At 38.6% G+C, this 27,683-nt stretch overlaps 1 protein-coding gene across 3 annotated transcripts in view; it reads left to right on the forward strand.

Annotated features, from left to right (window-relative positions):
- Positions 1-27,683, forward strand: part of pou2f2b (POU class 2 homeobox 2b) — a 117,361-nt gene that overhangs the window by 58,589 nt on the left and 31,089 nt on the right. The window lies entirely within an intron of this gene.

Consider the following 27,683-nt stretch of genomic DNA (forward strand, 5'->3'; position numbering starts at 1 on the left):
CCACCCCAACACCGAGACCTTTCGCTGCTGTTGCCTGGCAACGCGTGTCCAATCAAGGTGCAGAGCAGTGTCCAGTGATGTCAGAGCTGCTGCTGACCAGCAGAGAGAGGGAGAGAGAGAGAAAGAGAGAGGGAGAGAGAGAGAGAGAGAGAGAGAGAGAGAGAGAGAGAGAGAGAGAGAGAGAGAGAGGGGGGGGGGAGGGGGAGAGAGGGGGAGAAAGAGAGAGAGAGGGTTGTTAGTGTATGTTGTGTACATGCATATATGTCAAATAGAAAATTTGAATTTAAAGGAGAGTGAAGCTGGCGGAAAAAAGTATTGTGATTAGGAGAGAGATAGAGGAGGAGAGAGATAGAGGAGGAGAGAGATAGAGGAGGAGAGAGATAGAGGTGGAGAGAGATAGAGGAGGAGAGAGATAGAGGAGGAGAGAGATAGAGGAGGGCCTGGTGAAGGTGAAAGAGGAGGAGAGCGATAGAGGATGGCCTGGTGAAGGTGAAAGAGGAGGAGAGAGATAGAGGAGGGCCTGGTGAAGGTGAAATAGGAGGAGAGAGATAGAGGAGGAGAGAGATAGTAGTGGGCCTAGTGAAGGTGAAAGAGGAGGAGAGATATATAGGTGGGCCTGGTGATGGTGAAAGAGGAGGAGAGAGATAGAGGAGGCCCTGGTGAAGGTGAAAGAGGAGGAGAGAGATAGAGGTGGGCCCGGTGAAGGTGAAAGTGGAGGAGAGAGATAGAGGTGGGCCTGGTGAAGGTGAAAGAGGAGGAGAGAGATAGAGGTGGGCCTGGTGAAGGTGAAAGAGGAGGAGAGAGATAGACGTGGGCCTGGTGAAGGTGAAAGAGGAGGAGAGAGATAGAGGTGGGCCTGGTGATGTTGAAAGAAGAGGAGAGAGATAGAGGTGGGCCTGGTGAAGGTGAAAGAGGAGGAGAGAGATAGAGGTGGGCCTGGTGAAGGTGAAAGAGGAGGAGAGAGATAGAGGTGGGCCTGGTGAAGGTGAAAGAAGAGGAGAGAGATAGAGGTGGGCCTGGTGAAGGTGAAAGAGGAGGAGTGAGATAGAGGTGGGCCTGGTGAAGGTGAAAGAAGAGGAGAGAGATAGAGGTGGGCCTGGTGAAGGTGAAAGAGGAGGAGAGAGATAGAGGTGGGCCTGGTGAAGGTGAAAGAGGAGGAGAGAGATAGAGGTGGGCCTGGTGAAGGTGAAAGAGGAGGAGAGAGATAGAGGTGGGAATGGTGAAGATGAAAGAGGAGGAGAGAGATAGAGGTGGGCCTGGTGAAGGTGAAAGAGGAGGAGAGAGATAGAGGTGGGCCTGGTGAAGGTGAAAGAAGAGGAGAGAGATAGAGGTGGGCCTGGTGAAGGTGAAAGAGGAGAAGAGAGATAGAGGTGGGCCTGGTGAAGGTGAAAGAGGAGGAGAGAGATAGAGGTGGGCCTGGTGAAGGTGAAAGAAGAGGAGAGAGATAGAGGTGGGCCTGGTGAAGGTGAAAGAGGAGGAGAGAGATAGAGGTGGGCCTGGTGAAGGTGAAAGAGGAGGAGAGAGATAGAGGTGGGCCTGTTGAAGGTGAAAGAGGAGGAGAGAGATAGAGGTGGGCCTGGTGAAGGTGAAAGAAGAGGAGAGAGATAGAGGTGGGCCTGGTGAAGGTGAAAGAGGAGGAGAGAGATAGAGGTGGGCCTGGTGAAGGTGAAAGAGGAGGAGAGAGATAGAGGTGGGCCTGGTGAAGGTGAAAGAGGAGGAGAGAGATAGAGGTGGGCCTGTTGAAGGTGAAAGAGGAGGAGAGAGATAGAGGTGGGCCTGGTGAAGGTGAAAGAAGAGGAGAGAGATAGAGGTGGGCCTGGTGAAGGTGAAAGAGGAGGAGAGAGATAGAGGTGGGCCTGGTGAAGGTGAAAGAGGAGGAGAGAGATAGAGGTGGGCCTGGTGAAGGTGAAAGAGGAGGAGAGAGATAGAGGTGGGCCTGGTGAAGGTGAAAGAAGAGGAGAGAGATAGAGGTGGGCCTGGTGAAGGTGAAAGAGGAGGAGTGAGATAGAGGTGGGCCTTGTGAAGGTGAAAGAGGAGGAGATAGATAGAGGTGGGCTTGGTGAATGTGAAAGAGGAGGAGAGAGATAGAGGTCGGCCTGGTGAAGGTGAAAGAGGAGGAGAGAGATAGAGGTGGGCTTGGTGAAGGTGAAAGAGGAGGAGAGAGATAGAGGTGGGCCTGGTGAAGGTGAAAGAGGAGTAGAGAGATAGAGGTGGGCTTGGTGAAGGTGAAAGAGGAGGAGAGAGATAGAGGTGGGCCTGGTGAAGGTGAAAGAGGAGGAGAGAGATAGAGGTGGGCTTGGTGAAGGTGAAAGAGGAGGAGAGAGATAGAGGTGGGCCTGGTGAAGGTGAAAGAGGAGGAGAGAGATAGAGGTGGGCCTGGTGAAGGTGAAAGAGGAGGAGAGTATGATATCTCCTCATCCTGTAGCCAAGTAATGATAACATTTTGTATTTCAGTCTGCCCTTACAGCTCTGACAGAGTTCTGTCCGTCTCAACTGGCTGGACTGTGTGTTATTACTGGTCACATGGTAGAGACAGGTGTTATCTAGTTCTCACCCCCTGCTGGTTTCCATACACCACCTAAACATCTCACCCTCCTACCAGTACAGTTTATAATCCTGGAGCTCCACACACACACACACACACACACACACACACACACACACGCACGCACGCACGCACGCACGCACGCACGCACACGCACACACACACACACACACACACACACACACACACACACACACACACACACACACACACACACACACACACACACAGTGGTGAGACAAACACACATTGTTGGTCCAACACCAGTGTACAGATGATGATGTGTGTATCTGCTCTGGGCTCCCCTGTGGTGAATGTACAATAGATGGGTGCTCCAGAGAGATGTTGAATGGTCCCTGTACTGACTGACCCATTATGGACACCTCTCCATCTCCTTATCTCTCTCCCACTCCTACCCTCTCTCTATCTCCTTATCTCTCTCCCCCTCCTACCCTCATCCCTCTCTCTTTATCTCTTTATCTCTCTCCCACTACTACCCTCCGTCCCTCTCTCTTTATCTCTCTCCCCCTCCTTCCCTCTCTCTTTCTCTTTATCTCTCCCCCTCCTTCCCTCTCTCTTTCTCTTTATCTCTCCCCCTCCTTCCCTCTCTCTTTCTCTTAATCTCTCTCCCCCTCCTTCCCTCTCTCTCTCTTTACCTCTCTCCCCCTCCCTCCCTCCCCTCCCTCTCTCCCCTCTCTCTTTCTCTTTATCTCTCTCCCCCTCCTTCCCTCTCTCTTTCTCTTTATCTCTCTCCCACTCCCTCCCCTCCCTCTCTCTTTATCTCTCTCCCCCTCCTTCCCTCTCTCTTTCTCTTTATCTCTCTCCCCCTCCTTCCCTCTCTCTTTCTCTTTATCTCTCCCCCTCCTTCCCTCTCTCTTTCTCTTAATCTCTCTCCCCCTCCTTCCCTCTCTCTTTCTCTTTATCTCTCTCCCCCTCCTTCCCTCTCTCTCTCTTTACCTCTCTCCCCCTCCCTCCCTCCCCTCCCTCTCTCTTTCTCTTTCTCTCTCCCCCTCCTTCCCTCCCTCTCTCTTTCTCTTTATCTCTCTCCCCCTCCTTCCCTCTCTCTTTCTTTTCTCTTTATCTCTCTCCCCCTCCTTCCCTCTCTATTTCTCTTAATCTCTCTCCCCCTCCTTCCCTCTCTCTTTCTCTTTACCTCTCTCCCCCTCCCTCCCCTCCCTCTCTCTTTCTCTTTATCTCTCTCCCCCTCCCCTCCCTCTCTCTTTCTCTTTATCTCTCTCCCCCTCCTTCCCTCTCTCTTTCTCTTTATCTCTCTCCCCCTCCTTCCCACTCTCTATCTCTTTACCTCTCTCCCCTCCCTCCCCTCCCTCTCTCTCTCAGTGACAGCAGGGTGATTGATGTTACTCAGAAGGCCCCATCCTCCTCCCTGGGGTCCCACTATCAGATTGTGTGTGTGTGTGTCTGATTCTTTTTTCATTTCTGCGCATGTGTTTTTATACCGTATTAAAATATATATAGTTAAATCGATACAATTTCATGAATAACTGAGTTATTATTAATCAAATACAGCAGTATGTTTCTGAAATTCCATGAAAGGATTATTTCTTTATGTGTTGATGTATGTCATTGTATTGGTTCCTAATCATTATGTTATTGTACATATCATGCCTGTGATATTATGTTGCCCAAATAAGGGTGTCTTACCCCAGCATCCTCAGATTAGCCAGAACGGAGTGTCGTTGGGTCTGGCTGTCATGGTAACCATGGCTTAGACCTCCTCAAAGGCAGGAAGGACCCCCTTGTCCCTGGACATGACACACACACACACACACACACACACACACACACACACACACACACACACACACACACACACACACACACACACACACACACACACACACAGGGGAGAGGGGGGATGGTGGTAGTAGGGCCACGGCCAAATCCAGGCTGCCCAGACGACCTCTGACCCATAGACCCCCCCCCCCACACACACACACACACACTCAGTCTGTCACTGTCTCTGGACATCCATGACTGTTGGGGTCACCACCTTCTAACATACACACACACACACACATGCAAACTTGAGAGCTCTCCATCGATAGTTCTTGAATTAGTGAAGAATTAAAGAAAGGGAGATAGAGTGGGGGAATGAAAGAAAGAGAGATAGAGGGAGAGAGGGGGGATGAAAGAAAGGGAGATAGAGAGAGAGGAGGAATGAAAGAAAGGGAGATAGAGAGAGAGGGGGAATGAAAGAAAGGGAGATAGAGGGAGAGAGGGGGAATGAAAGAAAGGGAGATAGAGATAGAGGGGGAATGAAAGAAAGGGAGATAGAGGGAGAGAGAGGGAATGAAAGAAAGGGAGATAGAGATAGAGGGGAATGAAAGAAAGGGAGATAGAGAGAGAGGGGGAATGAAAGAAAGGGAGATAGAGAGAGAGGGGGAATGAAAGAAAGGAAGATAGAGAGAGGGGGAATGAAAGAAAGGGAGATAGAAGGAGAGAGAGGGAATGAATGAAAGGGAGATAGAGATAGAGGGGGAATGAAAAAAAGGGAGATAGAGAGAGAGGGAGATAGAGAGAGAGGGGGAATGAAAGAAAGGGAGATAGAGAGAGGGGGAATGAAAGAAAGGGAGATAGAAGGAGAGAGAGGGAATGAAAGAAAGGGAGATAGAGATAGAGGGGGAATGAAAAAAAGGGAGATAGAGAGAGAGGGGGAATGAAAGAAAGGGAGATAGAGAGAGAGGGGGAATGAAAGAAAGGGAGATAGAGGGAGAGAGAGGGAATGAAAGAAAGGGAGATAGAGAGAGAGGGGGAATGAAAGAAAGGGAGATAGAGAGAGAGGGAGAATGAAAGAAAGGGAGATAGAAGGAGAGAGGGGGAATGAAAGAAAGGGAGATAGAGAGAGAGGGGGAATGAAAGAAAGGGAGATAGAGGGAGAGAGAGGGAATGAAAGAAAGGGAGAGGAAGAGGGGGGGTCACAATTCCCTCTCCTTGGCCTTGGATGGATGCTACCTGCATCTGTAAGTGGAATTTATTGCTAATACTGCCACCATGTGGCTGACTCATGCTACTTCAGAGAAACCCATATTTCCACTGTGGTAGTGAACTCAAGCTGGTTGGTCAGCGGTAGTGCTGCACTTACTCAATTTTTCCTCTGTTGGAGGAGTGGGGGTGAGAGGGGTAGTGGTTTATGGCGATGTTGTGATGGCGCACATCTCCCGCCTCATGTGACAGCGAGATCTATAACAGAAACACAGCCCGAGTAGGTAGAACCAACAAAAGTGCCAATATAATGAAAACTGTTGAGCATGTGGATTAAATGTTTGGTAACACTTGACTTAAAGTCGACAGCAGGTATAATGCTATATCACTTGTTATAAGCATGTATGAGCCATGTCTTATTGTATGACATATGATGGGTTAAGTCTCTAACTGGCCAGGGAGTTTGGGCTCCCGAGTGGCACAGCAGTCTAAGGCACTGCATCTCAGTGTTAGAGTCCCTACAGACCCTGGTTTGATTCCAGGCTGTATCACAACCAGCTGTGATTGGGAGTCCCATAGGGGGTGCACAATTGGCACAGAGTCGTCAGGGTTAGGGTTTGGCCGGAGTAGGCCATCATTGTAAATAAGAACCAGTTCCTGACTGACTTGCCTAGTTAAATAAAGGTGAATAAAAGTAGTGCACTGGAAAACATTTAGATCTCAGCTAGATATCTCATACAGTGTGTTGACTAGACATCTTACCAAGGTAAATTATCTTAGTGTGGCAGACCATTTTTCCTTCTTTAACCTACAAAAGGCTTAAAAGAAAACAAATTACCTTAATGCATTTCCTTGGTAAGCAAAATCAGCTTGAAACAAGTAAATGCATTTTCTGGGTGAGCGAGATCAACTCAAAACAAGTAATTTTCACTTAATTATCTCAATACAATACTAAGGAATCTAGGTAGAATATCATTTTTCTGCAGTGTGACTGCAGTAGTCAGCCATAGGGTTGTTTTCTCTGAGCTGTGAGTGACAGTTTCCAGACACCCTGTCACTTTCCACTGATAGTCTTCCCCCTCTTCTTTCTCCTCCTCTATTTCTTAGGTCTCACCCTCTCCCACTCTTTAACCTCGCGTGTCCCCCTTTCTCTTTCTGACCCTACTTCCTACTCTTCTTTGGTTTACTTCCTCTTCTCTTTCTCTCTCTCTCTCAGGATGTGGGGAGGGGGTGGGGCATGTGTGGGGGCGTGGACAACAAGAGGGAGGGCAATGATTTTTATCTCTCCTCCGTTAATGTTCCAATGAGAGAGAGAGAGAGAGAGACAGAGACACACACAGAGAGAGAGAGAGAGAGAGAGAGAGAGAGAGAGAGAGAGAGAAAGAAGGGGACTCAGACACTCAGACAGATGTGACCAAGACAGCAGCTCTAGCAACCATGGACTTCTGCAATATGTGGGTACCAGGTGAGTGTCTGTGCCTCTCCCTGCCTTCATTAGCACGGCCCAATTAAGCTCGCCGTGTGTGTGTGTGTGTGTGTGTGTATCTGGGCTGAGCCAATTGATTAACACCACTGGGTCTAACGAGCATGGCTAATTAGAGCACATCAAAGAGAGAGAGATGGATGAATGGATGGATGGAGGTGTAGATGTCTGTCGCAGGCAGAGAGAAAGGTCAGACGCGTCTCTCCAGGGTTGACAGGGATGCAGTGTGTGTGTGTGTTTCCTCTTATCCATCCCTTGTCATTACAACTGTTTAAACAGAGAACCTAAAGGTACACTTTAGTTATGTGTCCTACATAACAGCATTAGAAGTGGTCTTTAGCCTTCATATAGATTGTCACATTTTAATGTCAAATTAAGAGATGATAGAGAAATAGTTTCTCAAATACACATTCACAGGAAATGATTCATCAATAACATAAAAACCTATCAACAAATGTCAATAGTATTACTGCATGTCATAAATAATCAGGTATAGATAACATCACAGTGAACCATTTACGGTATGTGCATGCGTATTCATTTACGGTATGTGCGTGCGTATCCATTTACGGTATATGCGTATCCAATTACGGTATGTGCGTATCCATTTACGGTATGTGCGTGCGTATCCATTTACAGTATGTGCGTGCGTATCCATTTACAGTATGTGCGTATCCATTTACGGTATGTGCGTATCCATTTACGGTATGTGCGTGCGTATCCATTTACGGTATGTGCGTGCGTATCCATTTACGGTATGTATGTGCGTATCCATTTACGGTATGTATGTGCGTATCCATTTACAGTATGTGCGTGCGTATCCATTTATGGTATGTGCGTATTCATTTATGGTATGTGCATATTCATTTATGTTATGTGCGTGCGTATCCATTTACGGTATGTATGTGCGTATCCATTTACAGTATGTGCGTGCGTATCCATTTACAGTATGTGCGTATTCATTTACAGTATGTGCGTATTCATTTACAGTATGTGCGTGCGTATTCATTTACGGTATGTGCGTATCCATTTACGGTATGTGCGTGCGTATCCATTTACAGTATGTGCGTGCGTATCCATTTACGGTATGTGCGTGCGTATCCATTTACGGTATGTGCGTATCCATTTACGGTATGCGTATGCGTATCCATTTATGGTATGTGCGTGCGTATCCATTTACGTTATGCGCGTGCGTATCCATTTATGGTATGTGCGTGCGTATCCATTTACGGTATGTGTGTATCCATTTACGGTATGCGTGTGCGTATCCATTTATGGTATGTGCGTGCGTATCCATTTACGGTATGTGCGTATCCATTTACAGTATGTGAGTGCGTATCCATTTACGGTATGTGCGTGCGTATCCATTTACGGTATGTGCGTGCGTATCCATTTACGGTGTGTGCGTATTCATTTATGGTATGTGCGTGCGTATCCATTTACGGTATGTATGTGCGTATCCATTTACAGTATGTGCGTGCGTATCCATTTACGGTATGTGCGTATCCATTTACAGTATGTGCTTATCCATTTACGGTATGTATGTGCGTATCCATTTACAGTATGTGCGTGCGTATCCATTTACGGTATGTGCGTGATCCATTTACGGTATGTGCGTATCCATTTACGGTATGTGCGATCCATTTACGGTATGTGCGTGCGTATCCATTTACGGTATGTGCGTATCCATTTACGGTATGTGCGTATCCATTGACGGTATGTGCGTGCGTATCCATTTACGGTATGTGCATGCGTATCCATTTACGGTATGTGCGTATCCATTTACAGTATGTGCTTATCCATTTACGGTATGTATGTGCGTATCCATTTACAGTATGTGCGTGCGTATCCATTTACGGTATGTGCGTGCGTATCCATTTACGGTATGTGCGTATCCATTTACGGTATGTGCGTATCCATTTACGGTATGTGCGTGCGTATCCATTTACGGTATGTGCGTATCCATTTACGGTATGTGCGTATCCATTTACGGTATGTGCGTGCGTATCCATTTACGGTATGTGCATGCGTATCCATTTACGGTATGTGCGTGCGTATCCATTTACGGTATGTGCGTATCCATTTACAGTATGTGCGTATCCATTTACGGTATGTGCGTATCCATTTAAGGTATGTGCGTGCGTATCCATTTACAGGATGTGCGTGCGTATTCATTTACAGTATGTGCGTGCGTATCCATTTACGGTATGTGTGTATCCATTCACGGTATGAGCGTGCGTATCCATTTACGGTATGTGCGTGCGTATCCATTTACGGTATGTGCGTGTCCATTTACTGTATGTGCGTATTCATTTACGGTATGTATGTGCGTATCCATTTACAGTATGTGCGTGCGTATCCATTTACAGTATGTGCGTATCCATTTACGGTATGTGCGTGCATATCCATTTACAGTATGTGCGTATCCATTTACGGTATGTGCGTATCCATTTACGGTATGTGCGTGTCCATTTACGGTATGTGCGTATCCATTTACGGTATGTGTGTATCCATTTACGGTATGTGCGTATCCATTTACGGTATGTGCGTATCCATTTACGGTATGTGCGTATCCATTTACGGTATGTGCGTGCGTATCCATTTGATGGGAATGATTCATGCGATGAAGCACCTTGTCACTTCTCACATCGACGTGGACAGTGATGAATAGGGCTTTTTAAAATCAACCCCCCTGTACATTCCTGTGACCAGACCACAGTGACGGGATGACACATCATATTATGGTGTCCATGTAGTACAGTATCACCGCTGGATAGAGAATGAGGTTACTCAGGTGAATAGTTGACTTGAGGTTTGAGCTACAGTGTCTCATCTATGCCTTGAATTGCACACAGACAACACAGTTGATTGTCAGTATTCATTGTGAATACACCAGTCATATTGTTAGGGTTTCAGTGTGCAGTTTGTTAACTGACAGGATTATCACACAACACTACTGACCTGCCACAGATTTACAGACAGTTGTAGTCCAATGACTCTACAGTTTTTTTCATTGAATGATTTCATAGCAATAGTGAAATATGAATTTAAACGTTTCATCAGTAGACTTCAATTCCCAGACCCCCCTTGGCGCCAGAGTGATCTCCTTAAGCAGGAAGTGAAGGTTCATTTGAGATCAGTTTCACCCAAAATACCCCTGGGAGAACACACCATAGAAACAGAACGCATAGAACATGTAATGAAAAGGCATATCATGCTGTGCACTATGCAACCGTATACAGCAGTTTACAGTACAGTTTGTGAGACTGTCCTATCTAGACATCCGTTTCTATGGCACATACATACACCTATTCATTAGGTAGTGGTAAGGCTTCTGAGAATAGCTTGTCTTGTTCTGACGGCAGCGAGAGGAGAGACGAGAAAGACTGACACGTATCAGTAGTTATGTGTCTTACAGTGGGGCAGTTAAAATGGCAGTTTGATGGAATCACAGAGAATGTTGCCAGTGCTGCGATAGTACTATATTATGGGCCTACTGAGCCGTTCCTTATGTATCAGAGTAAAGGTGTATCTAAACCACCACCAGAACACTTCGCCAATGCAGTTTTGTCACTGTCACGTGATAGGTGCCCATGTTAGTATTATTACAGCACCTATTGATAGATTAGATTGACAGTATGTGTGTGTGTGTGTGTGTGTGTGTGTGTGTGTGTGTGTGTGTGTGTGTGTGTGTGTGTGTGTGTGCGTGCGTGCGTGCGTGCGTGCGTGCGTGCGTGTGTGTGTGTGCGTGCTTGAAAGAAGGGCGGCAGGTAGCCTAGCTGTTAAGAGCGTTGGGCCTGTAACCCAAAGGTTGCTGGTTCATATCCGTGAGCTGACTAGGTGAAAAATTGCTCTGGATAAGAGTGTCTGCTAAATGACTAAGATGTCAGTCAGTGTATTGTGCGACATTGACAAAGTATCAGAGTAATATTAATAGTCTCATTGACAGTACGTGTTGGGTTTAGCACTCTGTGTTCAAGATGGTGTGAGCTAGGGGAAGTAGAGGGGGGAAGTGAGAGAGACATACAACACCATGATAAACTAGCATTACCAGGCTACTGTATATACACTACTACCCTCACGACATACCACTAACACTGTATATACACTACTACCCTCACTACATACCACTAACACTGTATATACACTACTACCCTCACTACATACCACTAACACTGTATATACACTACTACCCTCACTACATACCACTAACACTGTATATACACTACTACCCTCACTACATACCACTAACACTGTATATACACTACTACCCTCACTACATACCACTAACACTGTATATACACGACTACCCTCACTACATACCACTAACACTGTATATACACAACTACCCTCACTACATACCACTAACACTGTATATACACGACTACCCTCACTACATACCACTAACACTGTATATACACTACTACCCTCATGACATACCACTAACACTGTATATACACTACTACCCTCACTACATACCACTAACACTGTATATATACTACTACCCTCACTACATACCACTAACACTGTATATACACTACTACCCTCACTACATACCACTAACACTGTATATACACAACTACCCTCACTACATACCACTAACACTGTATATACACGACTACCCTCACTACATACCACTAACACTGTATATATACTACTACCCTCACTACATACCACGAACACTGTATATACACTACCACTAACACTGTATATACACTACTACCCTCACTACATACCACTAACACTGTATATACACTACTACCCTCACTACATACCAATAACACTGTATATACACTACTACCCTCACTACATACCACGAACACTGTATATACACTACCACTAACACTGTATATACACTACTACCCTCACTACATACCACTAACACTGTATATACACTACTACCCTCACTACATACCACTACCACTGTATATACACTACCACCCTCACTACATACCACTAACATTGAATTGCTTCTTCATTTCTGAGTTTTTTGGACTAAATTAAGATATGGAGAAAATATGTCTATTTTAGAGGGATCCTTCCTGTGGTTAGATCTGACGTGCATGTCATTGGTGAGGAACAGCCAATGGGCTTTTCTGTCTCACCACTGCTTCCCCTAGCAGACCCTGTGTTTGTAGAAAAAAAACTCCTGATTGTCACAAGTAATGTACTGCCCCTGTGTTCTGTGCTTTCCAGCCTGGATATAGTTTGTTCAAACATCTGGGCCTCAATGGTCTGACCACTTTTGGTTTTCATTGGTTTGGTTTAACTGATTCAGACCTGGGTCTCCAGGCAAGTGGACTCTCTGGCCAATCAACAACATGAATCAATCATTGAACTACTGGGGAGAAAGGAAACCTAGCAGCTCTACAGGTATTGAGGCCTGGTATTGAATAGTCCTGTTGCTATTCAATCCACTACATATCACAAATAGTACCCTAGACCACTGCACTCCTGAGTGGTGCAGCGGTCTTAAGGCAATGCATCTCATTGCTAGAGGCGTTACTACCGACCCTGGTTCGATTCCAGGCTGTAAAACAACCCGCCATGATTGGGAGTCCCATAGGAAGGTGCACAATTGGTCCAGCGTTGTTAGGGTTTGGCCGGGGTAGGCCGTCATTGTAAATAAGAATTTGTTCTTAACTGACTTGCCTAGTTAAATAAAATAAATAACATTAAAAAAAGAACCTCATCCATAGCAATTGTTGGCAAATGTGTTCGGTGTCTCACTACTGCCCCCTATTGGTTGGTAAGTGGTCGTGCTCAGAGTATGTGAACGGAGTGGTCGGAAATTCTGCTCATAGCTGTTGGAGCGGTCACTACTTGGACCTACCAAACCAAACGATTTGAATGAAAAGTATTTTAATAAACATGAAAAGGTGAATGTGAGGAGCCGTCATAGTTTTTAATGGGGTACATGTCATATTCAACAGCATATAAACACTCTAGATAGGTCAGGAGCCAGACTGAGCCTAAGAAGGAACGGAAATTAATTATTTAAGCTATATTATTTAATTATTTCAAGGCTATAGACTACAAAGAAATACCTTTGTGAAGCATTTGTGAGCGTGACACACTAGGCTGGTAGGGAGTCAGTGACATTATTAAGCGCTCAACATTTAAACAACATTTCATTGTATTAAGTCATTATAGTCTATAAATTGAGCATATAGGCTGTGACTAACTTACAAATGAAACGAAAAATGCCTTATTAAATCAAATCAAATGTTATTGGTCACATACACATGGTTAGCAGAGGTTATTGCGAGTGTAGCGAAATGCTTGTGAAGGACTAGAAGCGAGGCAGCCTCTCCGTCAGCGCCATGTTTCTATCAGGCTCAGTCTACACGAGTCTGGCCAGTCTGTGGCTTCTGTCTCATGTCATGGTACCTGGAGAGCAGGCCAGCAGCAGTGGATATCCGCTCCATACGTGCAGAACCACTGGGGAAGCTAAACACCCTGTTGGCCGCCCCAGGCTGGGCAGAGATGCAGAGGGGTTTTTCTATAGGTAATCCTACAGGCTTTTAGGCAAAATAACCCAATCAAAACAGAAATCTCCTTAAAAGTTGGAATATGCCGGGCCTATTGGGCCAAAATCAGTATGGCCGATTGTATAGATAGTAGAACAAAAATTATGGAAACTTTAAAAAAAAGAGTTTGCTACAATGGCACACTTAGTTATCCACCCACCGTTCTTTTAACGTAGTAAGTAACCATCATGCTTTCTTTTAACGTAGTAAGTACAGCATCATGCTTTCTTTTAACATAGTAAGTAACCATCATGCTTTCTTTTAACGTAGTAAGTACAGCATCATGCTTTCTTTTAACGTAGTAAGTAACCATCATGCTTTCTTTTATCGTAGTAAGTACAGCATCATGCTTTCTTTTAACGTAGTAATTAACCATCATGCTTTCTTTTAACATAGTAAGTACAGCATCATGCTTTCTTTTAACGTAGTAAGTACAGCATCATGCTTTCTTTTAACGTAGTATGTAACCATCATGCTTTCTTTTAACATAGTAAGTACAGCATCATGCTTTCTTTTAACGTAGTAAGTACAGCATCATGCTTTCTTTTAACGTAGTAAGTACAGCATCATGCTTTCTTTTAACATAGTAAGTAACCATCATGCTTTCTTTTAACATAGTAAGTACAGCATCATGCTTTCTTTTAACGTAGTAAGTACAGCATCATGCTTTCTTTTAACATAGTAAGTACAGCATCATGCTTTCTTTTAACATAGTAAGTAACCATCATGCTTTCTTTTAACATAGTAAGTAACCATCATGCTTTCTTTTAACATAGTAAGTAACCATCATGCTTTCTTTTAACGTAGTAAGTACAGCATCATGCTTTCTTTTAACATAGTAAGTAACCATCATGCTTTCTTTTAACATAGTAAGTAACCATCATGCTTTCTTTTAACATAGTAAGTAACCATCATGCTTTCTTTTAACATAGTAAGTAACCATCATGCTTTCTTTTAACATAGTAAGTAACCATCATGCTTTCTTTTAACATAGTAAGTAACCATCATGCTTTCTTTTAACATAGTAAGTAACCATCATGCTTTCTTTTAACATAGTAAGTAACCATCATGCTTTCTTTTAACATAGTAAGTAACCATCATGCTTTCTTTTAACATAGTAAGTAACCATCATGCTTTCTTTTAACATAGTAAGTAACCATCATGCTTTCTTTTAACATAGTAAGTAACCATCATGCTTTCTTTTAACATAGTAAGTAACCATCATGCTTTCTTTTAACGTAGTAAGTACAGCATCATGCTTTCTTTTAACATAGTAAGTACAGCATCATGCTTTCTTTTAACATAGTAAGTAACCATCATGCTTTCTTTTAACGTAGTAAGTACAGCATCATGCTTTCTTTTAACATAGTAAGTACAGCATCATGCTTTCTTTTAACATAGTAAGTAACCATCATGCTTTCTTTTAACATAGTAAGTACAGCATCATGCTTTCTTTTAACGTAGTAAGTAACCATCATGCTTTCTTTTAACGTAGTAAGTAACCATCATGCTTTCTTTTAACATAGTAAGTAACCATCATGCTTTCTTTTATCGTAGTAAGTACAGCATCATGCTTTCTTTTAACGTAGTAAAGTACAGCATCATGCTTTCTTTTAACGTAGTAAGTAACCATCATGCTTTCTTTTAACATAGTAAGTACAGCATCATGCTTTCTTTTAACATAGTAAGTAACCATCACGCTTTCTTTTAACATAGTAAGTAACCATCATGCTTTCTTTTAACGTAGTAAGTAACCATCATGCTTTCTTTTAACGTAGTAAGTAACCATCATGCTTTCTTTTAACATAGTAAGTAACCATCATGCTTTCTTTTAACGTAGTAAGTAACCATCATGCTTTCTTTTAACGTAGTAAGTAACCATCATGCTTTCTTTTAACATAGTAAGTACAGCATCATGCTTTCTTTTAACATAGTAAGTAACATCATGCTTTCTTTTAACATAGTAAGTAAACATCATGCTTTCTTTTATCGTAGTAAGTACAGCATCATGCTTTCTTTTAACGTAGTAAGTAACCATCATGCTTTCTTTTAACATAGTAAATACAGCATCATGCTTTCTTTTAACGTAGTAAGTACAGCATCATGCTTTCTTTTAACGTAGTAAGTACAGCATCATACTTTCTTTTAACATAGTAAGTAACCATCATGCTTTCTTTTAACGTAGTAAGTAACCATCATGCTTTCTTTTACCGTAGTAAGTAACCATCATGCTTTCTTTTAACGTAGTAAGTACAGCATCATGCTTTCTTTTAACGTAGTAAGTACAGCATCATGCTTTCTTTTAACGTAGTAAGTAACCATCATGCTTTCTTTTAACGTAGTAAGTACAGCATCATGCTTTCTTTTAACATATTAAGTAACCATCATGCTTTCTTTTAACGTAGTAAGTACAGCATCATGCTTTCTTTTAACATAGTAAGTAACCATCATGCTTTCTTTTAACATATTAAGTAACCATCATGCTTTCTTTTAACATAGTAAGTACAGCATCATGCTTTCTTTTAACGTAGTAAGTAACCATCATGCTTTCTTTTAACGTAGTAAGTAACCATCATGCTTTCTTTTAACGTAGTAAGTACATCATCATGCTTTCTTTTAACGTAGTAAGTAACCATCATGCTTTCCTTTAACATAGTAAGTACAGCATCATGCTTTCTTTTAACATAGTAAGTAGAGCATCATGCTTTCTTTTAACGTAGTAAGTACAGCATCATGCTTTCTTTAAACGTTTTTAAGTAACCATCATGCTTTCTTTTAACATAGTAAGAACAGCATCATGCTTTCTTTTAACGTAGTAAGTACACCATCATGCTTTCTTTTAACATAGTAAGTAACCATCAAGCTTTCTTTTATCGTAGTAAGTAACCATCATGCTTTCTTTTAACATAGTAAGTAACCATCATGCTTTCTTTTAACATAGTAAGTAACCATCACGCTTTCTTTTAACATAGTAAGTAACCATCATGCTTTCTTTTAACGTAGTAAGTAACCATCATGCTTTCTTTTAACGTAGTAAGTAACCATCATGCTTTCTTTTATCGTAGTAAGTACAGCATCATGCTTTCTTTTAACGTAGTAAGTAACCATCATGCTTTCTTTTAACATAGTAAGTACAGCATCATGCTTTCTTTTAACGTAGTAAGTAACCATCATGCTTTCTTTTAACGTAGTAAGTACAGCATCATGCTTTCTTTTAACGTAGTAAGTAACCATCATGCTTTCTTTTAACGTAGTAAGTACAGCATCATGCTTTCTTTTAACATAGTAAGTACAGCATCATGCTTTCTTTTAACATAGTAAGTAACCATCATGTTTTCTTTTAACGTAGCAAGTAACCATCATGCTTTCTTTTAACGTAGTAAGTACAGCATCATGCTTTCTTTTAACGTAGTAAGTAACCATCATGCTTTCTTTTAACGTAGTAAGTAACCATCATGCTTTCTTTTAACGTAGTAAGTACAGCATCATGCTTTCTTTTAACGTAGTAAGTAACCATCATGCTTTCTTTTAACGTAGTAAGTAACCATCATGCTTTCTTTTAACGTAGTAAGTACAGCATCATGCTTTCTTTTAACATATTAAGTAACCATCATGCTTTCTTTTAACGTAGTAAGTACAGCATCATGCTTTCTTTTAACATAGTAAGTAACCATCATGCTTTCTTTTAACATATTAAGTAACCATCATGCTTTCTTTTAACATAGTAAGTACAGCATCATGCTTTCTTTTAACGTAGTAAGTAACCATCATGCTTTCTTTTAACGTAGTAAGTAACCATCATGCTTTCTTTTAACGTAGTAAGTACATCATCATGCTTTCTTTTAACGTAGTAAGTAACCATCATGCTTTCTTTTAACGTAGTAAGTAACCATCATGCTTTCTTTTAACGTAGTAAGTAACCATCACGCTTTCTTTTAACATAGTAAGTAACCATCATGCTTTCTTTTAACGTAGTAAGTACCCATCATGCTTTCTTTTAACGTAGTAAGTAACCATCATGCTCTCTTTTAACATAGTAAGTAACCATCATGCTTTCTTTTAACATTGTAAGTAACCATCACGCTTTCTTTTAACATAGTAAGTAACCATCATGCTTTCTTTTAACATAGTAAGTAACCATCATGCTTTCTTTTAACATAGTAAGTACAGCATCATGCTTTCTTTTAACGTAGTAAGTAACCATCATGCTTTCTTTTAACTTAGTAAGTAACCATCATGCTTTCTTTTAACGTAGTAAGTACATCATCATGCTTTCTTTTAACGTAGTAAAGTACAGCATCATGCTTTCTTTTAACGTAGTAAGTACAGCATCATGCTTTCTTTTAACATAGTAAGTACAGCATCATGCTTTCTTTTAACGTAGTAAGTAACCATCATGCTTTCTTTTATCGTAGTAAGTACAGCATCATGCTTTCTTTTAACGTAGTAAGTAACCATCATGCTTTCTTTTAACATAGTAAGTACAGCATCATGCTTTCTTTTAACGTAGTAAGTACAGCATCATGCTTTCTTTTAACGTAGTAAGTAACCATCATGCTTTCTTATAACATAGTAAGTACAGCATCATGCTTTCTTTTAACGTAGTAAGTACATCATCATGCTTTCTTTTAACGTAGTAAGTACAGCATCATGCTTTCTTTTAACATAGTAAGTAACTATCATGCTTTCTTTTAACATAGTAAGTAACCATCATGCTTTCTTTTAACGTAGTAAGTAACCATCATGCTTTCTTTTAACATAGTAAGTACAGCATCATGCTTTCTTTTAACATAGTAAGTAACCATCATGCTTTCTTTTAACATAGTAAGTAACCATCATGCTTTCTTTTATCGTAGTAAGTACAGCATCATGCTTTCTTTTAACATAGTAAGTAACCATCATGCTTTCTTTTAACGTAGTAAGTACATCATCATGCTTTCTTTTAACGTAGTAAGTACAGCATCATGCTTTCTTTTAACATAGTAAGTAACCATCATGCTTTCTTTTAACATATTAAGTAACCATCATGCTTTCTTTTAACATAGTAAGTACAGCATCATGCTTTCTTTTAACGTAGTAAGTAACCATCATGCTTTCTTTTAACGTAGTAAGTAACCATCATGCTTTCTTTTAACGTAGTAAGTACATCATCATGCTTTCTTTTAACGTAGTAAGTAACCATCATGCTTTCCTTTAACATTGTAAGTAACCATCATGCTTTCTTTTAACGTAGTAAGTACAGCATCATGCTTTCTTTTAACGTAGTAAGTACAGCATCATGCTTTCTTTTAACGTAGTAAGTAACCATCATGCTTTCTTATAACATAGTAAGTACAGCATCATGCTTTCTTTTAACGTAGTAAGTACATCATCATGCTTTCTTTTAACGTAGTAAGTACAGCATCATGCTTTCTTTTAACATAGTAAGTAACTATCATGCTTTCTTTTAACATAGTAAGTAACCATCATGCTTTCTTTTAACGTAGTAAGTAACCATCATGCTTTCTTTTAACATAGTAAGTACAGCATCATGCTTTCTTTTAACATAGTAAGTAACCATCATGCTTTCTTTTAACATAGTAAGTAACCATCATGCTTTCTTTTATCGTAGTAAGTACAGCATCATGCTTTCTTTTAACATAGTAAGTAACCATCATGCTTTCTTTTAACGTAGTAAGTACATCATCATGCTTTCTTTTAACGTAGTAAGTACAGCATCATGCTTTCTTTTAACATAGTAAGTAACCATCATGCTTTCTTTTAACATATTAAGTAACCATCATGCTTTCTTTTAACATAGTAAGTACAGCATCATGCTTTCTTTTAACGTAGTAAGTAACCATCATGCTTTCTTTTAACGTAGTAAGTAACCATCATGCTTTCTTTTAACGTAGTAAGTACATCATCATGCTTTCTTTTAACGTAGTAAGTAACCATCATGCTTTCCTTTAACATTGTAAGTAACCATCATGCTTTCTTTTAACGTAGTAAGTACAGCATCATGCTTTCTTTTAACGTAGTAAGTACAGCATCATGCTTTCTTTTAACGTAGTAAGTACAGTATCATGCTTTCTTTTAACGTAGTAAGTACAGCATCATGCTTTCTTTTAACATAGTAAGTAGAGCATCATGCTTTCTTTTAACGTAGTAAGTACAGCATCATGCTTTCTTTAAACGTTTTTAAGTAACCATCATGCTTTCTTTTAACATAGTAAGAACAGCATCATGCTTTCTTTTAACGTAGTAAGTACACCATCATTCTTTCTTTTAACATAGTAAGTAAACATAATGCTTTCTTTTAACATAGTAAGTAACCATCATGCTTTCTTTTAACATAGTAATTAACCATCACGCTTTCTTTTAACGTAGTAAGTACAGCATCATGCTTTCTTTTAACATAGTAAGTAACCATCATGCTTTCTTTTAACGTAGTAAGTAACCATCATGCTTTCTTTTAACGTAGTAAGTACAGCATCATGCTTTCTTTTAACGTAGTAAGTAACCATCATGCTCTCTTTTAACATAGTAAGTAACCATCATGCTTTCTTTTAACATAGTAAGTACAGCATCATGCTTTCTTTTAACAGAGTAAGTAACTATCATGCTTTCTTTTAACATAGTAAGTAACCATCATGCTTTCTTTTAACGTAGTAAGTAACCATCATGCTTTCTTTTAACATAGTAAGTACAGCATTATGCTTTCTTTTAACATAGTAAGTAACCATCATGCTTTCTTTTAACATAGTAAGTAACCATCATGCTTTCTTTTATCGTAGTAAGTACAGCATCATGCTTTCTTTTAACATAGTAAGTAACCATCATGCTTTCTTTTAACGTAGTAAGTACATCATCATGCTTTCTTTTAACGTAGTAAGTACAGCATCATGCTTTCTTTTAACATAGTAAGTAACCATCATGCTTTCTTTTAACATATTAAGTAACCATCATGCTTTCTTTTAACATAGTAAGTACAGCATCATGCTTTCTTTTAACGTAGTAAGTAACCATCATGCTTTCTTTTAACGTAGTAAGTAACCATCATGCTTTCTTTTAACGTAGTAAGTACATCATCATGCTTTCTTTTAACGTAGTAAGTAACCATCATGCTTTCCTTTAACATTGTAAGTAACCATCATGCTTTCTTTTAACGTAGTAAGTACAGCATCATGCTTTCTTTTAACGTAGTAAGTACAGCATCATGCTTTCTTTTAACGTAGTAAGTACAGTATCATGCTTTCTTTTAACGTAGTAAGTACAGCATCATGCTTTCTTTTAACATAGTAAGTAGAGCATCATGCTTTCTTTTAACGTAGTAAGTACAGCATCATGCTTTCTTTAAACGTTTTTAAGTAACCATCATGCTTTCTTTTAACATAGTAAGAACAGCATCATGCTTTCTTTTAACGTAGTAAGTACACCATCATTCTTTCTTTTAACATAGTAAGTAAACATAATGCTTTCTTTTAACATAGTAAGTAACCATCATGCTTTCTTTTAACATAGTAATTAACCATCACGCTTTCTTTTAACGTAGTAAGTACAGCATCATGCTTTCTTTTAACATAGTAAGTAACCATCATGCTTTCTTTTAACGTAGTAAGTAACCATCATGCTTTCTTTTAACGTAGTAAGTACAGCATCATGCTTTCTTTTAACGTAGTAAGTAACCATCATGCTCTCTTTTAACATAGTAAGTAACCATCATGCTTTCTTTTAACATAGTAAGTACAGCATCATGCTTTCTTTTAACATAGTAAGTAACCATCATGCTTTCTTTTAACATAGTAAGTACAGCATCATGCTTTCTTTTAACATAGTAAGTAACCATCATGCTTTCTTTTAACATAGTAATTAACCATCACACTTTCTTTTAACGTAGTAAAGTACAGCATCATGCTTTCTTTTAACGTAGTAAGTACAGCATCATGCTTTCTTTTAACATAGTAAGTACAGCATCATGCTTTCTTTTAACGTAGTAAGTACAGCATCATGCTTTCTTTTAACGTAGTAAGTAGAGCATCATGCTTTCTTTTAACGTAGCAAGTACAGCATCATGCTTTCTTTTAACGTAGTAAGTACAGCATCATGCTTTCTTTTAACATAGTAAGTAGAGCATCATGCTTTCTTTTAATGTAGTAAGTACAGCATCATGCTTTCTTTTAACATAGTAAGTAGAGCATCATGCTTTCTTTTAACGTAGTAAGTACACCATCATTCTTTCTTTTAACATAGTAAGTAACCATCATGCTTTCTTTTAACATAGTAAGTAACCATCATGCTTTCTTTTAACGTAGTAAAGTACAGCATCATGCTTTCTTTTAACGTAGTAAGTACAGCATCATGCTTTCTTTTAACATAGTAAGTAACCATCATGCTTTCTTTTAACGTAGTAAGTAACCATCATGCTTTCTTTTAACGTAGTAAGTAACCATCATGCTTTCTTTTAACGTAGTAAGTAACCATCACGCTTTCTTTTGACATAGTAAGTAACCATCATGCTTTCTTTTAACGTAGTAAGTAACCATCATGCTCTCTTTTAACATAGTAAGTAACCATCATGCTTTCTTTTAACATTGTAAGTAACCATCACGCTTTCTTTTAACATAGTAAGTAACCATCATGCTTTCTTTTAACATAGTAAGTAACCATCATGCTTTCTTTTAACATAGTAAGTACAGCATCATGCTTTCTTTTAACGTAGTAAGTAACCATCATGCTCTCTTTTAACATCGTAAGTAACCATCACGCTTTCTTTTAACATAGTAAGTAACCATCACGCTTTCTTTTAACATAGTAAGTAACCATCAAGCTTTCTTTTAACATAGTAAGTACAGCATCATGCTTTCTTTTAACATAGTAAGTAACCATCATGCTTTCTTTTAACATAGTAATTAACCATCACGCTTTCTTTTAACGTAGTAAAGTACAGCATCATGCTTTCTTTTAACGTAGTAAGTACAGCATCATGCTTTCTTTTAACATAGTAAGTACAGCATCATGCTTTCTTTTAACGTAGTAAGTAACCATCATGCTTTCTTTTATCGTAGTAAGTACAGCATCATGCTTTCTTTTAACGTAGTAAGTAACCATCATGCTTTCTTTTAACATAGTAAGTACAGCATCATGCTTTCTTTTAACGTAGTAAGTACAGCATCATGCTTTCTTTTAACGTAGTAAGTAACCATCATGCTTTCTTATAACATAGTAAGTACAGCATCATGCTTTCTTTTAACGTAGTAAGTACAGCATCATGCTTTCTTTTAACATAGTAAGTAACCATCATGCTTTCTTTTAACATAGTAAGTAACCATCATGCTTTCTTTTAACGTAGTAAGTAACCATCATGCTTTCTTTTAACATAGTAAGTACAGCATCATGCTTTCTTTTAACATAGTAAGTAACCATCATGCTTTCTTTTAACATAGTAAGTAACCATCATGCTTTCTTTTATCGTAGTAAGTACAGCATCATGCTTTCTTTTAACATAGTAAGTAACCATCATGCTTTCTTTTATCGTAGTAAGTACAGCATCATGCTTTCTTTTAACATAGTAAGTAACCATCATGCTTTCTTTTAACGTAGTAAGTAACCATCATGCTTTCTTTTAACGTAGTAAGTACAGCATCATGCTTTCTTTTAACGTAGTAAGTAACCATCATGCTCTCTTTTAACATAGTAAGTAACCATCATGCTTTCTTTTAACATAGTAAGTACAGCATCATGCTTTCTTTTAACGTAGTAAGTACAGTATCATGCTTTCTTTTAACGTAGTAAGTACAGCATCATGCTTTCTTTTAACATAGTAAGTAGAGCATCATGCTTTCTTTTAACGTAGTAAGTACAGCATCATGCTTTCTTTAAACGTTTTTAAGTAACCATCATGCTTTCTTTTAACATAGTAAGAACAGCATCATGCTTTCTTTTAACGTAGTAAGTACCCCATCATTCTTTCTTTTAACATAGTAAGTAAACATAATGCTTTCTTTTAACATAGTAAGTAACCATCATGCTTTCTTTTAACATAGTAATTAACCATCACGCTTTCTTTTAACGTAGTAAGTACAGCATCATGCTTTCTTTTAACATAGTAAGTAACCATCATGCTTTCTTTTAACGTAGTAAGTAACCATCATGCTTTCTTTTAACGTAGTAAGTACAGCATCATGCTTTCTTTTAACGTAGTAAGTAACCATCATGCTCTCTTTTAACATAGTAAGTAACCATCATGCTTTCTTTTAACATAGTAAGTACAGCATCATGCTTTCTTTTAACATAGTAAGTAACCATCATGCTTTCTTTTAACATAGTAAGTACAGCATCATGCTTTCTTTTAACATAGTAAGTAACCATCATGCTTTCTTTTAACATAGTAATTAACCATCACACTTTCTTTTAACGTAGTAAAGTACAGCATCATGCTTTCTTTTAACGTAGTAAGTACAGCATCATGCTTTCTTTTAACATAGTAAGTACAGCATCATGCTTTCTTTTAACGTAGTAAGTACAGCATCATGCTTTCTTTTAACGTAGTAAGTAGAGCATCATGCTTTCTTTTAACGTAGCAAGTACAGCATCATGCTTTCTTTTAACGTAGTAAGTACAGCATCATGCTTTCTTTTAACATAGTAAGTACAGCATCATGCTTTCTTTTAATGTAGTAAGTACAGCATCATGCTTTCTTTTAACATAGTAAGTAGAGCATCATGCTTTCTTTTAACGTAGTAAGTACACCATCATTCTTTCTTTTAACATAGTAAGTAACCATCATGCTTTCTTTTAACATAGTAAGTAACCATCATGCTTTCTTTTAACGTAGTAAAGTACAGCATCATGCTTTCTTTTAACGTAGTAAGTACAGCATCATGCTTTCTTTTAACATAGTAAGTAACCATCATGCTTTCTTTTAACGTAGTAAGTAACCATCATGCTTTCTTTTAACGTAGTAAGTAACCATCATGCTTTCTTTTAACGTAGTAAGTAACCATCACGCTTTCTTTTGACATAGTAAGTAACCATCATGCTTTCTTTTAACGTAGTAAGTAACCATCATGCTCTCTTTTAACATAGTAAGTAACCATCATGCTTTCTTTTAACATTGTAAGTAACCATCACGCTTTCTTTTAACATAGTAAGTAACCATCATGCTTTCTTTTAACATAGTAAGTAACCATCATGCTTTCTTTTAACATAGTAAGTACAGCATCATGCTTTCTTTTAACGTAGTAAGTAACCATCATGCTCTCTTTTAACATCGTAAGTAACCATCACGCTTTCTTTTAACATAGTAAGTAACCATCACGCTTTCTTTTAACATAGTAAGTAACCATCAAGCTTTCTTTTAACATAGTAAGTACAGCATCATGCTTTCTTTTAACATAGTAAGTAACCATCATGCTTTCTTTTAACATAGTAATTAACCATCACGCTTTCTTTTAACGTAGTAAAGTACAGCATCATGCTTTCTTTTAACGTAGTAAGTACAGCATCATGCTTTCTTTTAACATAGTAAGTACAGCATCATGCTTTCTTTTAACGTAGTAAGTAACCATCATGCTTTCTTTTATCGTAGTAAGTACAGCATCATGCTTTCTTTTAACGTAGTAAGTAACCATCATGCTTTCTTTTAACATAGTAAGTACAGCATCATGCTTTCTTTTAACGTAGTAAGTACAGCATCATGCTTTCTTTTAACGTAGTAAGTAACCATCATGCTTTCTTATAACATAGTAAGTACAGCATCATGCTTTCTTTTAACGTAGTAAGTACAGCATCATGCTTTCTTTTAACATAGTAAGTAACCATCATGCTTTCTTTTAACATAGTAAGTAACCATCATGCTTTCTTTTAACGTAGTAAGTAACCATCATGCTTTCTTTTAACATAGTAAGTACAGCATCATGCTTTCTTTTAACATAGTAAGTAACCATCATGCTTTCTTTTAACATAGTAAGTAACCATCATGCTTTCTTTTATCGTAGTAAGTACAGCATCATGCTTTCTTTTAACATAGTAAGTAACCATCATGCTTTCTTTTATCGTAGTAAGTACAGCATCATGCTTTCTTTTAACGTAGTAAGTAACCATCATGCTTTCTTTTAACATAGTAAGTACAGCATCATGCTTTCTTTTAACGTAGTAAGTACAGCATCATGCTTTCTTTTAACGTAGTAAGTACAGCATCATGCTTTCTTTTAACATAGTAAGTAACCATCATGCTTTCTTTTAACATATTAAGAAACCATCATGCTTTCTTTTAACATAGTAAGTACAGCATCATGCTTTCTTTTAACGTAGTAAGTAACCATCATGCTTTCTTTTAACGTAGTAAGTACAGCATCATGCTTTCTTTTAACGTAGTAAGTACAGCATCATGCTTTCTTTTAACATAGTAAGTAACCATCATGCTTTCTTTTAACATAGTAAGTAACCATCATGCTTTCTTTTAACATAGTAAGTACAGCATCATGCTTTCTTTTAACATAGTAAGTAACCATCATGCTTTCTTTTAACATAGTAATTAACCATCACGCTTTCTTTTAACGTAGTAAAGTACAGCATCATGCTTTCTTTTAACGTAGTAAGTACAGCATCATGCTTTCTTTTAACGTAGTAAGTAACCATCATGCTTTCTTTTAACGTAGTAAGTACATCATCATGCTTTCTTTTAACGTAGTAAGTAACCATCATGCTTTCTTTTAACGTAGTAAGTACATCATCATGCTTTCTTTTAACGTAGTAAGTAACCATCATGCTTTCCTTTAACATTGTAAGTAACCATCATGCTTACTTTTAACGTAGTAAGTACAGCATCATGCTTTCTTTTAACGTAGTAAGTACAGCATCATGCTTTCTTTTAACATAGTAAGTAGAGCATCATGCTTTCTTTTAACGTAGTAAGTACAGCATCATGCTTTCTTTAAACGTAGTAAGTACACAATCATGCTTTCTTTTAACATAGTAAGTACAGCATCATGCTTTCTTTTAACGTAGTAAGTACACCATCATGCTTTCTTTTAACATAGTAAGTTACCATCATGCTTTCTTTTAACATAGTAAGTACAGCATCATGCTTTCTTTTAACATAGTAAGTAACCATCATGCTTTCTTTTAACATAGTAATTAACCATCACACTTTCTTTTAACGTAGTAAAGTACAGCATCATGCTTTCTTTTAACGTAGTAAGTACACCATCATTCTTTCTTTTAACATAGTAAGTAAACATAATGCTTTCTTTTAACATAGTAAGTAACCATCATGCTTTCTTTTAACATAGTAATTAACCATCACGCTTTCTTTTAACGTAGTAAGTACAGCATCATGCTTTCTTTTAACATAGTAAGTAACCATCATGCTTTCTTTTAACGTAGTAAGTAACCATCATGCTTTCTTTTAACGTAGTAAGTACAGCATCATGCTTTCTTTTAACGTAGTAAGTAACCATCATGCTCTCTTTTAACATAGTAAGTAACCATCATGCTTTCTTTTAACATAGTAAGTACAGCATCATGCTTTCTTTTAACATAGTAAGTAACTATCATGCTTTCTTTTAACATAGTAAGTAACCATCATGCTTTCTTTTAACGTAGTAAGTAACCATCATGCTTTCTTTTAACATAGTAAGTACAGCATCATGCTTTCTTTTAACATAGTAAGTAACCATCATGCTTTCTTTTAACATAGTAAGTAACCATCATGCTTTCTTTTATCGTAGTAAGTACAGCATCATGCTTTCTTTTAACATAGTAAGTAACCATCATGCTTTCTTTTAACGTAGTAAGTACATCATCATGCTTTCTTTTAACGTAGTAAGTACAGCATCATGCTTTCTTTTAACATAGTAAGTAACCATCATGCTTTCTTTTAACATATTAAGTAACCATCATGCTTTCTTTTAACATAGTAAGTACAGCATCATGCTTTCTTTTAACGTAGTAAGTAACCATCATGCTTTCTTTTAACGTAGTAAGTAACCATCATGCTTTCTTTTAACGTAGTAAGTACATCATCATGCTTTCTTTTAACGTAGTAAGTAACCATCATGCTTTCCTTTAACATTGTAAGTAACCATCATGCTTTCTTTTAACGTAGTAAGTACAGCATCATGCTTTCTTTTAACGTAGTAAGTACAGCATCATGCTTTCTTTTAACGTAGTAAGTACAGTATCATGCTTTCTTTTAACG

The sequence above is a fragment of the Oncorhynchus masou genome, chromosome 30, assembly GCF_036934945.1.
Source record: "Oncorhynchus masou masou isolate Uvic2021 chromosome 30, UVic_Omas_1.1, whole genome shotgun sequence".
NCBI classification, from domain to species: Eukaryota; Metazoa; Chordata; class Actinopteri; order Salmoniformes; family Salmonidae; genus Oncorhynchus; species Oncorhynchus masou.